Below are 19,277 nucleotides of genomic sequence, written 5' to 3' on the forward strand. Positions count from 1 at the left end.
CGGCTATGACATTTATCACTCCTTTAATGGCCAGGGTTGATTACCTTATTTTTTTATTTTGGTGAAATTCATATACAATTAACCATTTTAAAGTGTACAGTTCAGTACTGTTTTTTCAAATTTCTTTAGTACATTCACAATGTTGTGCAGCCACCACCTCCCTCTAGTTCCAGAACATTCCACCACCCCAAACAGAAGCCCCTTCCCCATCAGCGTTCATTCCCTTTCCCCTCCCCCAGGCCCTGACGACCACTAACCTGTGTCTTTATGGATGTGCTTGTTCTGGACATTCCACATACATGGAATCGCACACTGCGTGGCCTTTTGTGTCTGCTTCCCTCACTGAGCTCCCTGTGTTCAAGGTCCATCACATTGTAGTAAGTGTCAGTGCTTCGCTACTTTTCATGGTTGAGTAATATTCCATTGTGTGGTAGGCACATTGTGTTTTTCTGTTCATCTGCTGAGAAACATTTGGGTTGTTTGCTCTTCTTGACTGTTATGAGTACTGTTGCTATGAATTTGTCTCTTTAAACATTTTACCATGAAGTCCTCACCACATCCCAAGTCTTGCTCCAAGCACTTAACACAAACTGGTCCTCACCAAATTCTCACAAAAACCCTCCAAGAGAGCCCAGCCGGTATGGTATAGTGGTTGATCATCGACCTATGATCCAGGAGGTCACGATTTGATTCCCAGTCAGGGCACATGCCTGGGTTGTGGGCTCAATCCCTAGTGCATGCAGGAGGCAGCTGTTCAATGATTCTCTCTCATCGTTATTTCTATCTCTCTCTTCTTTTCCTTTCCTCTCTGAAATCAATAAAACATATACTACATAATAAAAGGGTAATATGTAAATTACCATCACTCTGCTAAGCCCACAATTGGGCCAGCGGGAGGCACAGGGGGTGGGACTCGGGGTGGCCGGGGTGGCCAATGGGCCGGCGGAACACTGAGCTCTTGTCGCCAGCGGCAGCGTGAGCTCAGCGTCTGCGCCATGGCTGTGCTACGGCACAGAAGGGGCCTCTGGGGCAGTGAGCCCACGTCCTGCTTCGGACCATCAAAAGCGGGGAGCGAAAGCGGGGGAGCTGGCTGTCTGTCCGCTCCGGCACCAGCGGACAGACAGCCCCCCCCCCCCCCCCCCCGCGATCGAAAGCGGAGAGCTGTGTGTCCGCTCCAGCACCAGCGGACCCCCTACCATCAAAAGCGGGGAGCAGGCTGCTAGCAGTGTCCGCTGAGCGTGCTAGGCTTTGCGGGGCAGTGGATGTGGCCTGGATGGCAGGTTAGGCCTAGGGGACCCTACACATGCATGATTTAATCATGCACTGGGCCTCTAGTACATATATATTTTTAGAACCCTCCAAGAGAATTACTATGGTTGTCCTCATTTTATAGATGGGAAAACTGAGGCACAGAGAGGTTAAGTAACTTGCTGGGGGTCACACAGCTACTGGGTGGCAGAACTGGATTTTGAACCCTCCAAGTCTTAACCCTGGTACTCTGCTACTGAAGCTCCACTCTGCAGACCATACTTGCAGCTCTGGGGGCACAGAGATGACCAACAGGGGAGGAAAAGCATTGTAAACCAACTCCAACACTCATCCCTAATATCTCCCCTGTTGGAACCCAGATTCTGGCTTTTGCTCTGCAGATTGTGATGGGGACGCCCCAACTGGGACTGGGGAGTTTGGCTTCTTTCCCGCCACTGGGACCTGATGTGAGTCACCCAGCCTGGCTGCCCTGGAATTTCCCGTGGGGCGGGGCAGATCCAAGGTGAAGGTTCAGGAAGTCCCAGTGCAGGTGACGTCAGTGCTCAGGGAGAAGGGGTGGGGGTGGGGTAAAGCCTGGGGGAACAGGGAGGCTCCATTCACCTTCTCAGATCCTCACCTGGTACTCATGTTACACGGACTGGCCAACATATCAATGGAAGGACCAGGAAGGACCAACATATCAATGTCCTGTCCTGCAGGGCTGTTGCACTCCCTTGTGGGCCAGGAACATCATGGGGTAGGCTCTGTTCTCCATTGTGTCCCTGGGGCTTAGCCCCAAAAGGCACCCAGTAAATGCTTCTCAGATGGATGTGTGGCCTCCCCTACCTTTTGACCCACCTCCTCCTGTGATCACCTGAACCCCGCCCCCCGCCCCAACCCCTTCACACACATCCTAGCTCCATCTCCCCTGGTGCTCTAAATCCCCCCATAACTCCCATTGTTCAGGTACAAAGCCAAGTCAATTCCCTCTCTGGAGTGGGGTTGGGGGTGAGGGGTCATCCTGAGGGCCCTCCCTCCTCTCCCACCTCAACTCTTCAGCTCCAGCCTGGTTCACAATGGGCCCTTGATAGAAAGAAATCCGAAGTCTGACCGCTTCTCTTGGCTTCAGGCAGCAGGTCAACTTCCATGGCCTCAGTCTTGCCACTAGATGAGCTTCAGAGATGTGGGCCCTCAGTCCTATCCAGTGACCTCCAACCCCATCCTGACCATACCACTCCATTGCTCCATAACCTTCCATGGCTCCCTACTGCCCTAAGGATAAAGGCCTCCTAGTTCTCTGGGGGCCCCCATGATCCCACCACTTCCTTCCCAGCCTTAATGCCCTGCTTGCTGATGCATTTCCCCCTGAGGACCTTTACCGGTACTGTGCCCTGTTCTTAACAGTCCTCTGGGCTTGGCTGGTGGACTGCTGATTTTTCTCCTTTCCCACCTGCTCCCCACCCTCAGGGCCCAGCCCTGACCCAGCCTGGGGGGGTGCTCTGTCAGGTGTCACATTTACCCTCCTGCAGCCTGAGTGTCCCAGCCTCAGGCAGAGGCAGTAAGGCCTGTCTGGGGTGGATCTCAAACCCAACCCGTTGGACGGGTTAGCTGTTCCCTGAAGTTGCCCTGGCTCAGAGGCAGCCTTGGTCGGGCCTGGCAGGATCCTGCTAGGGGCTCAGGCCAGGCCAGAATGGCGCCAAGGGAGCTGCAACCTGCCAGCCAGAGCCACCTGAAGACCCCTTGGGGCAGGTGACAGGTGGGCCAGGATACAGGGACAGTGTGGTGGCTGAAACAGGTGGGGCAGGCTTGGTTTGGAGAGGGGAGGTGACTATCCAAAGACCGAGATAGAGGTTTGAACAAACTGACAAACAGAGATGGTGAGAGAGAAAGAGGTGGGGAGGGAAAAAAGGAAAGTGACTGGGAAAGTGAGGTCAGGGGACATAGAATAGCTTGTGTGACCTGGGCAGGCCCTGCAGCTCTTGCCTCAGTCTTCTGCACCATGCAAGGGTGTGATTAAGGCTAGAGAAGAAGAAAAAAGAGGGGCATGGGAGAAGAGACTGGAAAGGAGGGGAGAAGAAGAAGGACTGGGAAGAGGGGGGCAGGAATGGAGCCACTGGCCAGGGTAAGGGGATGGTAGTGAGGGGAAGTGGGTGTGGAAAGGAGAAGTGGTGAGGGAACCAGGCCTGGGAGCGGCTTGGAGGGAGGTGCTCCCGCTGCTCAGGAAGGCTTGGGGCTTTCCAGAATGTGGAGAAACAGGAAGTGGCTTTGTCCCCTCCCCCACTTAGGCCAGGCCCACCTGCCCTGCCTCACCTGCCCAGGTCTGAGAGTCTCCACTCCCTAGATGGGCCCTCAGTTTGCCTCTGTCTCCTTGACTGCAAAATGGGCATAGCCCCAGAGTGCTCCCCAGAAGAGAAACTGAGGCTAGGAGGGGGAGGAGCTCCAGGGTGGCACTTCTCAGAAGGGAAACTGAGGCTGGGGGTTTAATCAGTGGCACCTCCCAGATGGGAAAACTGAGGCTAGCCCAAGAATTTCGTGGGTTCACAGGGAAGCCCCAGGGGACCTGACCTTCGGGTCTGTCTTAAGTTTTCTGCTGTTGGAAGTAATTAAAACAGCTGACCTGCACTGCAAGCTCACTGCACATCCTCTCCTGTCTGTGTGTTGTGTCTTCTATGTCCCTTTAGCAGGGGTGACACTGAGGCTCAGAGAGAGGCAGCTGCTCCCCAAGCCTCCCCTGTCCTGGCTCCGGGACCCCATTTCTGCCTGTGATCTCCCCACATTGGGTCTCCCAATTTCACCAATAAAAATACAGCACTCCCGGGTAGATGTGAATTTTAGATACACGAAGGCTACTACTTCTTTAAAGTAAGTATGTTCCAAACATTGCCTGGGACATGCTTACACTAAAGAAGTATTCTTCGTGTATCTGCAATTCAAATGTAACTGGGCATCTTGTGTTTTATCTGGCAACCCTACTTCCAAGAGCCTGGTCACAGTAGGGGCACCTCTGGCCTTGTGTGAGCACTGTCCCCCCCTGCTGATGGGGCCCTGGGCACATGTGATCCGTGAATGTTCACTTAGGTGACCCTGTGGTCCAGAGGCCTCACATGCAGACACCCTAATGGCTAAATACTAGGCCCTACTCACTTAGCTGCTTAAACAACTACTGTTATCATCATCATCCCCACTTTACCGGTAGGGAAACAGAAGCAGAGAGAGATTAAGTAACTTTCTAGGGCCACATAGCATGAAAACACAGCTGCACCGGGGCTGGGGCTAGAGCTTTAGAACGGTGTCCCTTCTGCTCTCCCAGGCTGTCTCATGCGATTCCCTGGAAATCCCCGAATCTGACTAATTCCCTAGACATCCCCAGACTTGGCAGATTCCTGCATGCTGAGATGGCTGGACCCACCCTGGCTTGGGCAAATTGCCCCCACTTCAGGCGAAATTACCGTAAAGGCCTCATGGTTTCCCAAGGTGGACGTGGCAGAGTTCAAGTGCACGCCTGCCTGCCACTCTTAGTGACCTCAGTTCTGCACTCCAGTTTCCCCACTAGCGATATGCAGGTAACACCAGTCCCTGCCTCTGAGGGACTTGAATTTCACCCAGGCCCTGCACTCAGGGGTCAGGAGCCTTGGTTCAGTTTAATCTCTGCTGCCACCGCCTTAAAATTCTGAACCCTTTTGGAACAAGGGGCCCCACATTGTCATTCTTCATTGGTCCCTGAAAGTTGTGTGGTTGGTGTTGTGTAGGAGGAACTGGGAAAATGCAACTGGGCACCCTCCATCCCCCAAATCAGCTTGTTCACCCTTTTGAATCTTCAGTGTCTGTTGCTCAATTGGATTTATTTTTATTAGTTCTGAAAAATAGTTCCAAAGTCAGGGTTAGAACCCAGATTGCCAAAGCAATACTCACTCTGGATAAATCCCTCCTATCTGGGTCTCAGTTCCCCCCTCTGCTCTCTTGTGCTTGTGGGCTTGGACACAGGGGGTCTTTGGCCTGAATTTTGTAGGGCAAACAGGTTTTAAACATACTCTTCTCCCTTACCAGACCAGTCATTTAAAGAGCTTTTATACTTTGCCTGGACTACCCTTCCTATTCTTGAGTGTCTAACAAACTCCTACTTAAACTTCAAAGCCCTAGCACCAATATTCCCTCCTCCCTGCAGCCCTCCATGATGCCTTAGGCAGAGACATCACACCTCCCTGGGTCCAAGGCCTGATCTTGCAGATGAGAGTGTCTGGCTCTGTCTCCCCTAGACTGGAGGCTTTCTGAGGCCAGGGCTGAGAACTGAGTTCTCTCTGGGGGCACAAAGTAGCATCCATTAGAGTTCACTGAATGAATAAACAAATATATGAAGAGGTGACCTGTAATTTCAGGGGGTTGGAATGGGTTCAAGAGGCACTGGCTGGTGGTAAGGTGAGTCCTGGGAAAGAGTTGTAGCACCTTCATTGCTGATAACCTAACTGGGGAGGGAGTTGTGCCTCCTGCACTGGATCTGCCTGAACCAGCCAGCCCACCCCATAGTGAGTCCAGTGGGCTCAAGTCACAGGAAAACTGCTTTCTGTGCCAAAGTCTGGCCCCATCCCCTTCCTGGCAGTGCCCCAAATCTCATGTATCAGGCCCCTGGAAGCCCTAATGGGATGAGAGCCACTCAGAACCCTCTGGCCCTGCAACCTGCGGGAGAGGATTCTGCTCTCTCTCTGGGGACCCCTGAGACTGACCAGACACCCCCTCCCCCCATCACAGATACCCAAATGACAGGCTCCGTGTTGGGGGTGGGGAGGCAGGGTCCTAGAACTCCTATTCGGATGGGGAAACAGATTAATGAGCCAACTACAATTGTTGGGGAGGCAATCAAGGGAGGGAGCATGACTGGGTGGTCAGGGGCCATTTCAGACGGTTGCAAGGAAGTCTCTGAGGAGGGGGCTTTCGAGGCAAGATCTGGGTTGTACAAGCACCCCAGTGGCTTAAGGGCAGGGGTGAGAGTGCACGAGGGGAGGGCACAGTCCGCACAAATGGCCTGGAAGTCGGAGTGGTTGGTTCTATACCCATGTTACAGAGGAGGAAACCGAGGTTCGCAAGGGTAAGCTACGTGCCAGGGTCTCAACAGTAGGTGGCGGGGTCGGAATCCAGATTCAGAGCCTATGGAGAGCTCCAGCCCCTCAACAGGCTCAGGAGCCACGGTCCGCACCACGCCCGCGCCCCGCCCACCACAAGGCCCGCCCCTCGGCATGACCGGAAGTGCGCGGGTCCCCAAGATGGCGCCCGGAACCAGGAAGTGAGCGCGGCCGCGGCGAAGCTTAGAATCGGAGGCGGCCGGACCCGGCTATGAGGTGAGGTGAGTCCAGCCGACCCCCGGCCCTACCCCACCGCCCCTCCTTGGCCCGAGTCTCGCTCCCCGGCCCGCGTTGGCCCGGGCTCCCCGGGCCGGGGTTTCCGGGATTCCGAGAGTCGCGGGCGGGGGGAGCGCGGCGGCTTGTCCCCGCCCTTTCCCGCGACCCCCGACCCTGCGCTGCTCTCTGACCCCAGTCCGACGCGCCTGAGCGGCGAGCCCCTACCCAGCTTAGCGGTGATTCCCTGATGCCTTCCTTCTTGGTGACCCCCTATCCCGTGCTTTTTGCTGACCCCGAACTTTACTTCTTTGGTGACTCCTAAGCCCATACATCTCGGTGACATCCCAGAACCTGGTGATCCTCACTTCCAAATCTCTCCTCCGCGATTCCCTGACCCCTCCCTTCTTGTGACCCTCAACCTCCGTGACCCCAGCCCCTCCCTTTCTGTGAGGCCCCGATCTCTCCCATCTTGGTGACTCCTGACCCCAGACTCCTTGGAGTTTCCCTGGACCCCTCCAGCGCCCCAAAAAGGGAAGACACCCTCAGCTTTGGGATAGGGCCTTGCTTGTATCAGCTGACCTGGCAGAGCATGTTGGGGTGGGAGTGTCACCAGAGTTAGTAATGAAACCCGGCAGACAAGGACAGGCCAGGGGGTGGGGTGGGGGATGCAAAGATGGCCCCCACCCCACAGGTGAGCGGAGGAGCAGCCTGTGTGGGTGGATGGGGAAGGCAAGGCTGCCAGGCAGGTCCTGCCCACCAGAGCTTCCCTGCAACTCAGAACCCCAGAGCAGGAGGCAGATGGGGCCTGGAGGGACTGGGCGTGGACAGCCAGTCAGGCAGGAGCCAGGGAGGCGGTGGGGTGTCTCCCTGCATAACATTATTAAGATTCTACAAAGGGAAAAAGAATTGAGTAAAAGGTGTGTCTAGGGCAAACCCGGCTTCTGCTTCCCTGAATTTGCCTTGGACCCACCTGCCCTGATGTCCTTTCTACCTGTCCATTCGCCTCCCAGGCTGGGGTTAGTGCCATCTATTTGCACCGAGGACAGGAGAGTGCCTGGTTGGAAGCTGACGGTGATGAAGTTTGCTGGCAGTTTGGGGGTGGTGGTGAATGTTTCAGGGTGTAACAAGGGAGCTGGTGTTGGACTGAGTTTAGCTGGGAACCTGCTTATCTGCTGCAGGGCATGGTGAGTCTGTCCCAGTAGACCCTTCAGAAAGGTTCAAGGCAAATGGGGCTGGGACCTGAGGGCTGTGGGGCCAGGCACCACAGACCCTGGAGGGAAGAAAGGCTGCCTGTCACCGGCATTGAAATCCCAGAGCCGGATCGGAGGCCGGCCTCAGTCAGTAGATGTGAGGCTGGCCCTTTCTCCAGGCCAGGCAGTACCCTGCAGTGGCTTTTCCCTGCTGGGGGGCAACGTGCCCTTTCGGACCCTGTGAGCACAGGAGTGGCGCTTTCTTTGAGGCTGAGACCTGGGAACCCATTGGTCAGCCAATTTGTGTCCTTTCTTCCAAGCACCCTGGATTTTCCCAGGGGAGGCCCCAGAAGTGGGTGGTGGTTGCTGTCTGGTTGGGGCCACTGGCTTCGTAGTGCCATTTGCCCTGAGTCCTTGTGGAGAACACTGAAATCTGGGCTGATGGGTGGGTGAGACCAGGGAAGGGCAGGATGGGGAGGAGGGCCCAGGGCTCTCCATGGTGGGGGAGACACATGCAGGTGCCCACCAGACCCCGAGGAGCCCTGTGAGTGCTGTCCACAGGGGGAAACCAGTGCTGGTACCTGGGGGAAGATGCTCCGGAATTCCAGAAGACATGAGGTGCTTTTGTTTAACTGAGTGTCTTAGCAGACATCTGCTCACACCTGTCTGGAGTGAGGACCCGGCCAGTGTGTGTGTGTGTGTGTCGGGGGGGAGAGACATCTATGTTCTCACAGAGGGGTGCGAAGTCCTGGAGTCAGACAAGGGTCTGGGTTTCCAGGGAAGGCCATTGGTTTTCAAGTTGGGGCTGGCAAAGCAGGCTGCAGGTGTGCAGCCCAGGATTAGTGCTCTCCAGGCTGTGTGATCTTGGGCCAGTCACTGCCCCCACCTGGGCAAAACCACAGCCAGGCCCCTGCAGCTCCTACCCCTGTCCCACCCCAGGGGTTTGACCAATCCGGGCAGGCCCAGCTCTGTTTTATTAGTCTCAGATGCCCCTCCAGCCAGGGCTGGCTAGAACTGCTGACCCAGCTCAGGACTCTGGCCGCATGAGCGAGCTTGCTCGGGAATAAAGAGGCAACTGTGTCCAGGTCCCCAGAGGCGGCCACCCCCCAGGATGGCCTCTGCCTTTACTGCCAGCATGGGGGGGTTAACGTAATCTCAGAGTGTAAACAGCATGAGGCTGACATGGTTGAGTTAGGACGGCAGCTTCCCATGGCGCCAATACAGTCCCAGGGTCTGAATGTGTATGCAAGTGCAGGTTTCCTATGAAAAGGTGTGCCACACTGTGCATGTTGTATGTGGGCATGTGTATGTTTTGTGCTGAGTACATGCATGTTTGCATCCATGTCTGTTGTATGCATGTAGCATGAGTGGGCTCTCATGTGTATGAGTGTGCAGGTTTGGGTGTTGCATGTGTACACTTGAGATTGAACGCAAGCACATGTGTCATACATGAGTGTGCACATATGTATGCGTTTGTGTGTGTATGTGTGTGCGGTTCATTGTGGACAGGTTTGACGCATCTCCACCACTTTTTCCCCAGCATAGGGCAGCGTGGTCAGACTGCAGGGAGGCTGGGCATAGAAGGCTGCTGGGTGTAGCCAGAGAGTGCGGTCACCCAGACCCAGTCTAGGCCTGGCCTGGATACTACTCACCCAGCTTTGGCCTCAAGTGCTGGTGTCCCTGAGTGCCTGGCAAGTGTAGGTCACTTCTCCCCTGAGTGGAACCCCCAGTCCTTGTCCTCTGGAACTACCCTCTCCCATCTCCTGCCACTGGCAGGTCAGTCCCACATGAGTGGCCTGAGCAGGGCTAAGACAGAAAGCAAACTTCCATTATCGTCCTGCCGATGGTGACAACTGCCCTGAGGTCTTCTGCTTCTCTCACTGGGAGGGAGGTTTGGCTGCCTGCCTCTCTCCAGCAGGGGGGTGACTCAACTGAGGGCCTGAAGTGTGGTTTCTGATGCTGGGGCTCCATCACCTGCTGCCCTGGGCTTGACGGGGGTGGCAGAGACAAGACCTGTTGTTTATATTCTAAAACGTAGATAAACCTTCAAAATTATGTTCATTGATAAGCCAGACACAAAAGGCCACACAGTGTGTGATCCTGTTTATGTAAAATGTCGAGAACAGGCAAATCCACAGATTTAGGAAGTGAGCTTGTGGTATTCAGGGACTGGGAAGGGGATGGAGGTGACTGTTGATGGGGATGGGGCTTCTTTTAGGGTGATGGAATGTTCTGGAACTACATAGTGATACTGGTTGCACAACCCTGCGAATGTACTAGAAACCACTGAAATGTGCATTATAATGGATGAAGTATGTGGCATGTGAATTGTGTCTTTACAAAACAAAGTGTTAAAAAAGGAAAAGAAAGAAAGCCCGGTCTGTCCTTCCCCCTCCAATGCCCACATGCTGTGGCCTGGGGGTGGGTGCATGTGTACATGAGTGGGCTGAGCGTGCCTTCCGCTGCCAGCTCATACATGGGTACTAGATGGTTTGCCCCATACGGGGATGGCAGAGGGGGTGCTATCTGTTTTATGGAAGGTGAACGAGGCTCCCCAGGGGCCCCTCACTAAGCCCCTACTCTATCCCGAACCAGTGCATCCTGCAAGAGGTGGTCCTAGGGGATCTGGATTCCTGGTACAGGGGTGTCGGATGGGATGCGAATGGGTGGGGGTGGGGGGCCCAGAGAGCAGCTCCTCCCTGAAGGCTACTCAGTGGGAGGTGGTGGGTTGAGGGCTGGCACTTCTGTGGGCCTCCTGTAGGTTTCCCTGATTTGCTGGCTGGAACCCCCCTCTGCCCCCCCCCCCCCCCGCCTGCCACTGAGGCCAGGTGACAGCTGGGAGGAGAATGGTCCCAGAGAGTCAATGCTGAGCGCCCCTCCCTCCCCAAGTCACCCATTTACATGTAGCTCTTCCTGGGTCAGTTGTGGGGGAGAGGGTCCCTTCCTCTGCTACACACAGGCCGAAGGAGTGTCAGAAGTGTCGATGGCAGGGACACAGCCCAGGGCGGCCAGCGAGGTTGTAAAGGAAAGGTTTGCTCATGGTCTCTGATGTTCTGGCACCTCCTCTGAGCATGTCACCTGCAGCAGGAAACCTCTCCAGGCTGTGCTCGAGGCACAGAGTTCCCTTAACTTCCAGAACATGCTCGGGGCTAACCTCTAGCCACATTGTGCCTTTCTCAGTGGGCGTATAGAGCAGACCCCCCAGTTTCCCGTCAGATCGGCCTCAGTCCTCTTAGGATAAATACCAAGTGAAACTGAAAGAGGCCTCAATCCTTTTGCTCCAAGGTCTTGGAAGCAATGTGTCCACGCCCACCAGGAAAGCTGTCTGTCCCCCATTTCCTGGGAGTCCACCCTGAGGGTGAAAGGTCGCTGACACAGGAAGCTTCCATGGTGGGAAGGAGGAGGGGTCCGGCTGGGGTCCTAGCGGGCAGTAAACTTTTATGGCCCTGACTCATCTGCAGCAGAGATGGCCCACAGGCACTGGGAGTGTCTGCTGTCACTGCAGCCCAGGGCTCTGAGTCTGGCCACAGTGAGAAGGCATCTTCCTCCCCACATGAGGTAAACCGAGGAAAGGCTCACTCCCGGGCACTGGGCCAGCACAGGCTTCGGTGGGGAAGTTGCGCTCAGGCTCCCTCATGCCCTTGGCTCCTCCTGTGGCCAAGTCTGTGTGGCCAGAGCTCAGCAGGCTGCTCCAGGGTCTGGGATGGCCTTGGTGTTTTGGGAGGTGCCCTGGAGGCTGTGAAGTGGGGGTGTAGGGCCCCTTCCTGCCCCCACCCGGTCCAGAGTGGGTGCTGGTGACCCAGGGCATGGGAGCCTCTCCTGGTGTCCCAGCGTATATGTGAGCTGGCCAGGGGGCGGCGGGGAGGAGGGGGTGTTCATTAGATTCTGGCCCTCCAGGAACTCGACCCACTAATTTGGGGGGACTCAGGGTGAATGAGACCCCAAGTAGATATGGGGGCTGTAAGGGACAGCCCTGGAGGAGTACTGGGTGGTAACAGAGGGTCTGGGAAGCTCCACTGTCAGCACCGTGGGAACGTGGAGGAAGGTGCCCCACGGGGAGGGTTGGGCATGATGGCTGGACTTCCAGTTTTGAGAAATCAGGGGCTGCCACCTCCAAATCCAGACTTGCCGCTTCTCTTGAAAAACCAGCCCTTCTGGAAGCCTAGACCACATTCCTGCGCCAGCCAGCCCCCCACTGCCCGGCCCCTCCAAGGGCCCTGGGGAGGCTTCTGGGAGAAGGGGCCACGTGGGCTTTGCATCTATGGGGAGCAAGACCTTCATTTCCAGAGCGTGTCACTGTGTGGGGTGTGTGTGTGTGTGTGTGTGTGTGTGTGTGTGTGTGTGTGTGTGTGGAGGGGTGGTGCTTGCTGCCTGCTGGTCTACTCTTGAGCTGTGTCCTATCTCAGTAACACCCCACAGCTGTCCCCATCCTGGTCCTGGGACCTGTGGACATGTGGCAGAGGGGTTTTGCAGATGGAGTTAAGTTGAAGATCCTGAGATGGGGGTGATTGTGGATTCCCGGGAGGCCCAGTGTCATCACAGGGTCCTCATAAGTGGAGAACTTTCTCCACTGGAGGCTGAAGAGAAGTGAGAGACTTGAAGCTTGAGGGGACATGAGTGCTGCTGCTGGCTGTGAAAATGGGGGCAGAACGTCGGAGGGGAGAGGGCATGGGCAGGCGGCCTTCCAAAGCCAAGACCTAGCCCTGCTGGCAGCTACGTGAGCTCAGAAACAGCTTTTCCCCAGAGGACGCAGCATAGAGCCTGGCCTGGGAGCCCCAGGGCTGAGGTGGCGGTCTGGCCTGGACTTTCAGCCCACAGAACCGTGGGAGGGCCCACTATGCCATTTTAAGCTGCCAAGTTTGTGGTCACTCGTCATGGCAAGAGTAACGGATCCAGCCCTAGCCAGTTTGGCTCAGTGGATAGAGTGTCGGCCTGCGTACCAAAGGGTCCCGCGTTTGATTCCGGTTAAGGGCACGTAACTTGGTTGCAGGCTCCTCCCTGGCCTGGGCCCTGGTCAGGGCTCGTGCAGGAGGCAACCAATCGATGTGTTTCTCTCACATCGATGTTTCTCTCTGTCTTTTCCTCTCCTTAAAAATTAATGGAAAGATATCCTCAGGTGAGGATAAACAAACAAACAAAATCAATGGAAAAATATCCTCGGGTAAGGATAAAAAAAAGAGAGAGAGAGAAATGGGTCCAGGTTCTGTTGATAGGTCTTGGGATTCTTGCTACTGTGATTTGGAGGCCTCTGCCTTTTCCCCAGAGAGGGCACAGGGTCTAGCCCAGCCCAAAGCCAGGAAGGACCTCCTTCTCCTGTAGGACACCGATGCCCTTCAGGCTGGGACAAAGGCCCCTGATGACGTTCCTGGTACCAAGCTAGACAGAAGGAGCCCAAGGAGAGTGCTGACTGCTCAGACCACTCACCTAGGATGAGTGTGACTAGTAGCTGCTCGGGGGCTCTCTGAGGAATTGGGTAGAAAGACCTGGCATGCAGGCCAGCCCGAGGGATGCCCAACATCAAATAGGGACAGCAGCAAGTGCCAGAAGGGACAGTCCACTCTCTGCATAGACTCCAGAGACTGCTCAAGTAGGTGTCAAAGGACCAGGAAGTCAGAACCAGGGGGATTTGGCTTAACCTTCATTCAGGGGAAGAAGACCTGGGGTCAGAGGAGACCACAAGCTCAGCGTGTCTAAAACTTTCTAAAGACCACAAGTAAGCACAAGACCTGAGTAGGCATTTACCAGAAGAGGATGCCCGCACGAAGATGCTAGGCCTCCTGAAAGCTGCACAACTCTGCTGTGTCCTTATAACCTCAGAGGCTTCCCTGGAATCTAAGTTGCTTTATAAAGCACCCACCTCACCAAACAGCTGTCAGAACATCATCATTCCGCCTTGCCCTGCCTGGGACCATCACAGTGGCCAGCTGGTCTGTCCTGGACAAGTGGATGAGTCTGTGGGCTCACAATTGGCAGATGCATTGGCTCGAGACAGCCAGCCAAGGTTACCCCTAATAGGTGTCCCTGGGACCTAGCCTGAGGGTCTCCTTTTCTGCATAAGTGTTTGTATCACCAAATATCAGTGGCTGGGTTCTGCTTCCCCAGGTGCAGTTTCTCCTAAAGGGCCTTCTTTCCCTCCTGGCTGTTTGCCTGTCAGAGGGGTGTGTGTGTGTGTGTGTGGTGGGAGCACCAACAGTCACCGCATGCTTTGCCAGTTGGGTCAGTCCTTAGGCATGTATCTGTCCACTGTCCCAGGCTCCTATGCCAATAGCATTGTCCCTGGGGTGGCGTGTGGAGTCACTGTGAATGTTCCCCCTTGCTTGTCCCACATGGTCCAGCTCTGCAGCTTTCACTCTTGGGAGTGAAGGCTGGGGTAACAGGCTATGTGGTCGCCCCCCCCCCCCCCCCGACCTGAGTCTCCTCCATTCATTGTCTGCTTACTGGTCCTCTGTTCAGCCAGGTGTTCAGGGCCAGGGTATCAGTTGAACAATCTCCCTGCTCAGCCTGGAGAGGAGCTGTGGGTGGCCACCTGGTGCCTTGGACTGGAGCATGGGGGACAGGGGCTTCATGTCTAACAGGTTGGGAGGTTTTGCAAAAGATGGCTGCATTAGTTCAGACACCCTCTGTGGGTCAAGGGTGTGAGTTCCATCCAGGTGGGGGCCCGAGGGGAGTCCTGGAGTCATGCAGGCTACCTTTCTCTGCATTGAGTGCAGAACTGGAAGTTCAACCTGTCCTCCTGCACTCTCAGATGGGCCTTCCTTGTGGCCCACCTTGTTCTCCTTGTCCCAGATGGATGGGCTCCCCACTCCCGCCCGCCCAGCATGTGCATGGGGCTGGGGCCCCTGCCATCTTTGGCATTCCAGGGCTGCCATGTTCCAGACGTCTCTTGGGGGCTTTGTAGAAATTTGAGGTCATACGCTTGGTGCCAACCTGGCCCCAGTCAGTGGAGCTCCTGGTCCCCAGGCATCACAGGGATTTGGGCCGAGGGTCAGGGTGGCTCCAGCTGGGGTTTGCCTCCTGTTCCTGTCCAAGTGTCCTGGTACAGCTTTACTGACCAGACATTGGGTGGCTGAAACCACAGAGATTTGTGCTCTCCCAGTTCTAGAGGCCAGAAGCCTAAGACCTAGGTGCCACAGAGCCATGCTCACTCTGAAGGCCTTATGAGAAAGTCTTTCCTGCCTCTTCCAGCTTCTGGGTGCTCCAGGAGTCACTTAGCTTGTTGCTACATCTTGACATGGCTTTACTTCCGTGTGTCTGTGTCCAAATCTGGGGAGGGGGGGGCAAGATACCAGTTTGTATTAGGCTCACTCTGATCCAGCATGACCCCATCTTAACTAATTTCATCTACAAAGACCCAATTTCCTAATAAGGATCCATTCACAGGTTCCCAGTGGATGTGAGTTTGGTGGACACTGATTGCCCCAGTACACTTCCTCTGCCCCTCCCCCCCACTTCCTCCTGAACCACTTCTCCCCAAATCCCAGTCCCCCATTGTTCCCAGCTGGCGTCCATCCCTCTGTTGGCCCTTGAGCCCTGGGGTCTCACCCTGGTCTTGTGTCCTTCCTTTGCTGCCTTGTCCCCATGCATCCGACCCAAGTATTCCTCAGTGGTCAGTAGCTAAGGAATGGGCTCCCGGAGGCTTTTGGTAAGGAAAGAGCCACAGCTGTCACATCCTTCAGGACCCTCCCCCACAATCTCCTTTTGCCCTTGGGTCTAGCCCATCCATGGAGGTGGCTGTCCAGGTGGGAGTGCCCCATTGGGGGTCCTGGAAGAGCTGAGCTGAGCCCAGGCAGGACCTTAGTACAGAGCTGGTGCCCCCAAGTCTGGCTGCTGGGTCTCACCCCACGCTGATCTCTGCTGGCTTGGCCCCTCTGCCTGCAGCTGCCCATTTCTGCCCCTGACTCCAGCATGTCCTATCTCGTCGGCCCAGCACCTCCATCTAGGAGCAGAGCGACCTCTTCAGGATGCCCCCACTCTTTTTCCTTTCTGGGTCTCTCATTAGGGACTGACCTCAGACTGGGCCTGAACAGTGAGGCAAAGAGAGGGCTCCCTACACCCAGCTCTGTCAACTTCATTGACGGCCCTCCCCCCAGACAGTCCTGGTCTGCCAAGTCAGGCCTAGCCAGGCCTCAGGAACCACTGGGGCCTCTGTCCTAATAGCTGAGCCTCATGGAGCCCTGGCTGCCCCTGCTCCGCTCTGTCTGGATCTCAGGGCCCTCACTTGGAGCCTGAGGGCGGGATGGCCGGAATGGCTACTGTCCTGTATCCAGCATGTCCCTGCCAGCTACAGATGTTGTTCCAGGGGGACAGTCTCGTCCTGGCCTGGGAGGACACAGACTAGGTAACGAGTGGCCAGCAGGGTCCAGGCACCAGGTGGAGAGTCTGGGCAGATGGAGTGTGTTTGGGGGCTGAACCAACAGCTCAGTATGGGGTGAGATCCTTGGCCTGTCCTGGGGCTCAGGCTTTCCCAAACCTTCCACCGCCAATGGTCCTGTCCAGGCCACCGATTCCTTGATCTTTGTCTTCTGTGATGACTCATGAAAACCTGATCTCAAAAGGAAATCCTGTGAACATAAATCTTGGTGGCGACTGCAGGCCTCTACCTGCCGAGAGCACTGACGCTTCTGTAATGAGACTTGCATCTAAAAATACTCACCAGGCCCCCTGCACACTGGCTCTGATCTTCGTGCCCCAAGATCCCGGGTGGGTGCCCTCTGAGACATGACATGTTCACAGTCAGGGGCTGGGGGCAGGGTCCAGAGCTCAGGACTAAGGAGTGGGGCAGTGGCAGTCAGCAGAGGCCAGAAAGTGAGGGGATGGTACAGCCTGTGTTTGAGGGGACAGGGGAGCAGGAAGCCTAAAGCTGTGGAGGCACCAGGGCACTGAGAAGTGATGTTGGAACTGGGCGCTGGACGAAGGGGCACCATACGGATGGCTTCTGGGGGCTTATGGATGGTAGTGGGCATAGTGTCCTTCTTTCCCAGCCTCCTCTCCCATACTTGGCACCCACTCACCCACTTCCTGTCTCTGTGCGTCTCCCTGTTCTGGACATTTTTCATAAATGGAATCACACACTCTAGCCTTTTGTGTCTGGCTTCTCTCACCAACTCATGTTCCAGGTTCATCCACGTTAGAGTGAGTGTCAGTGCTTCACTCCTTTCTGTGGCTGAGTAATATCCTAGTGCAGCGATTTTTTTTTTAATATATATATTTTATTGATTTTTTACACAGAGGAAGGGAGAGGGATAGAGAGTTAGAAACATCGATGAGAGAGAAACATCGATCAGCTGCCTCCTGCACACCCCCCACTGGAGATGTGCCCGCAACCAAGGTACATGCCCTTGACCGGAATCGAACTTGGGACCCTTGAGTCCCCAGGCCGATGCTCTATCCACTGAGCCAAACCGGTCAGGGCTTTATTTGACATTCTAAGGCAGTGGTCGGCAAACTCATTAGTCAACAGAGCCAAATATCAACAGTACAATGATTGAGATTTCTTTTGAGAGCCAAATTTTTAAAACTTAAACTTCTTCTAACGCCACTTCTTCAAAATAGACTCGCCCAGGTTGTGGTATTTTGTGGAAGAGCCACACTCAGGGGGCCAAAGAGCCGCATATGGCTCGCGAGCCGCAGTTTGCCGACCATGGTTCTAAGGGAAGAGAGGTCGGTGCCCCTGACTAAACAGTTAGGTATTGCATGTTTTAAAAAAATCTTGTGGCATACCAGTTGAAAATCAGTGTTCTAGTGTGTTTGTCTATTTATTAGCTGATGGGCTTTTTGGCTGTTGTGAATCATGTCACTATGGACATCTGGGTACAGGTTTTATGTGGACATGAGTCTTCCTTTCTCCTGGGTGGACACCTGGGAACACAATTGCTTAATCTGTGGCGACTAGGTTTAACTGTTTGAGGAACTGCTGATGTCTAAGCAGGCATACCCGCCTGCTGTGTGTTCCATGGGACCCTAACTCTGTCTGCGAAAGGAGAGGATGCACATGCTCCCCAGGGTCTTAGCTCCCTGGGTCTCCGCCCTTTGGGTCCTAGCTCCCAGTGGAGCCTGGAGCCCTCCGCACAGGTGACACACCTCTTTCTCTGAAGGAATGTGATGGCTGGACCATGGGCGAAGGAGGACATAGTGCTTGAGCCTTCTAGGGCTGCCAAACAGGTTCCATGGGGGGTTTCTGGACACGACTGATTCTGGTTCCTGGGACAGGGGCTTCTGGGGCTCTGGAGGGGGCAGGAGGGGCCATGCAGGCCCGTAGGACATGGATGAGGGGTGAGCGTGGGGGGGGGGGGGGATAGGCTGCGGTGGGAGTCCCTTGGGCACAGTGCAACCTGAGGGCTGTCCATGGTGACACCCCACCCCCCATGCGCGTTGGCTGCAGGCTTTGGACAGTGCTTTCCAAGGAAGCAGCCGAGCCCTGTGGTCACAGAGCCCAGAAGCACCCTGTATAGATTGGGGTCTGCCTTGTTCGGGGATGTGGCTGCTGTAAGGGGGAGCCGTGGTGGGGAGGGTCTTGAGCCAGGGACATGTCCTGTCCTGAGTCTTGGCTGCAGAGAAGGGACAAGAGTGAGCCAGCCAGTGCCTGTGGTCAGCTTTGTGAGCTTTCTCTGTTGAGTAGAGGTGGTTTCCACCTGCCTGCTGTCCCAGGTGCTGGGAGCACACTTTCCTGAAGGTATGTCTCCCGAAGCAAGGCAATTCCTGGGGCCACTGGGTTGCAGAGGCCTCTGGCTCTGCTGAGGGCCCTGGCCAACCAACCCATTCTCCAGATAATCAGGTGGAGGCTTCAGGAGCCGGGGTGCCCTGAGGTGCCCAATTATCCAACCATTCGAGTCTTCAACTTGTCTGCCTGACCCCAGAACTTTTATAAATACTAGCCAAGACCACAGGCAGAGGAGGTGTGTGTTCATCGCAGGCAATCCCAGGGCTTCCCACTTGCAGCGTCCAAGCCTGTGTCCCATCAGATCTGGTCTGCGGGAGCCTAGAGGGTGCATTCAGGAGGTGACTGGCATCTTCCAGGGTCCAGGCCTCTGGGGGGCATGGGAAAGGTTATCCTGCCAGCAGACATGAGCCTGAGCCTGAGAGCCTGAGGGCGGAGGCTGGAGCAGGGCCAAAGGATGAGGGGTGCACGGCCAGCAGGGTGCAGAACAACACCCCCCCCCCCCCCCAGGATTGCACAAGCTGCTCTTTCGACTGTGATTACTGGAAGTCCTTAGGATTTCTTCACTCAGGGCTTGGCTGGGAGTGGTGGCTGCCTCCCCTTCCTGCCTGCCTCCCTGGGTGATTAATGTCCTGAGGTGGCCTCTTTCCTGAGGAGCATGCTGGCCCGCTTAGGGTCCCTGCTCATAGTGAGGGGTGGGGCCCAGGGTGGGGGTGCTCAGTCACAGGGCAGGGGGAAGTCATGGGGAGCTAGGGTCACCCCTATGCCTTTTCCTGGCCGGTATGCCTGCCCTAAAGAACGGGGACATTCTTAGTGGGAACACTGTGTGTCCTTATTCCGAACCAGGTC

General features: G+C 55.6%; 1 protein-coding gene across 5 annotated transcripts in view; it reads left to right on the forward strand.

Annotated features, from left to right (window-relative positions):
• The window catches only part of SBNO2 (strawberry notch homolog 2), a 67,617-nt gene that overhangs the window by 5,608 nt on the left and 42,732 nt on the right, over positions 1 to 19,277 (forward strand). For 3 of the 5 annotated variants that reach the window (XM_079770895.1, XM_079770896.1, XM_079770894.1), the window contains one exon: positions 6,418 to 6,586. The exons of 1 other annotated variant lie outside the window; for it this stretch is intronic. The gene's annotated coding sequence lies outside the window, so the exon portion shown is untranslated. The remainder of the gene's footprint in view (positions 1 to 6,417; positions 6,587 to 19,277) is intronic. One more of the 5 variants, XM_079770897.1, reaches the window with a different exon arrangement.

This window comes from Cnephaeus nilssonii (assembly GCF_951640355.1).
Source record: "Cnephaeus nilssonii genome assembly, chromosome: 5".
Taxonomy (NCBI): Eukaryota; Metazoa; Chordata; class Mammalia; order Chiroptera; family Vespertilionidae; genus Cnephaeus; species Cnephaeus nilssonii.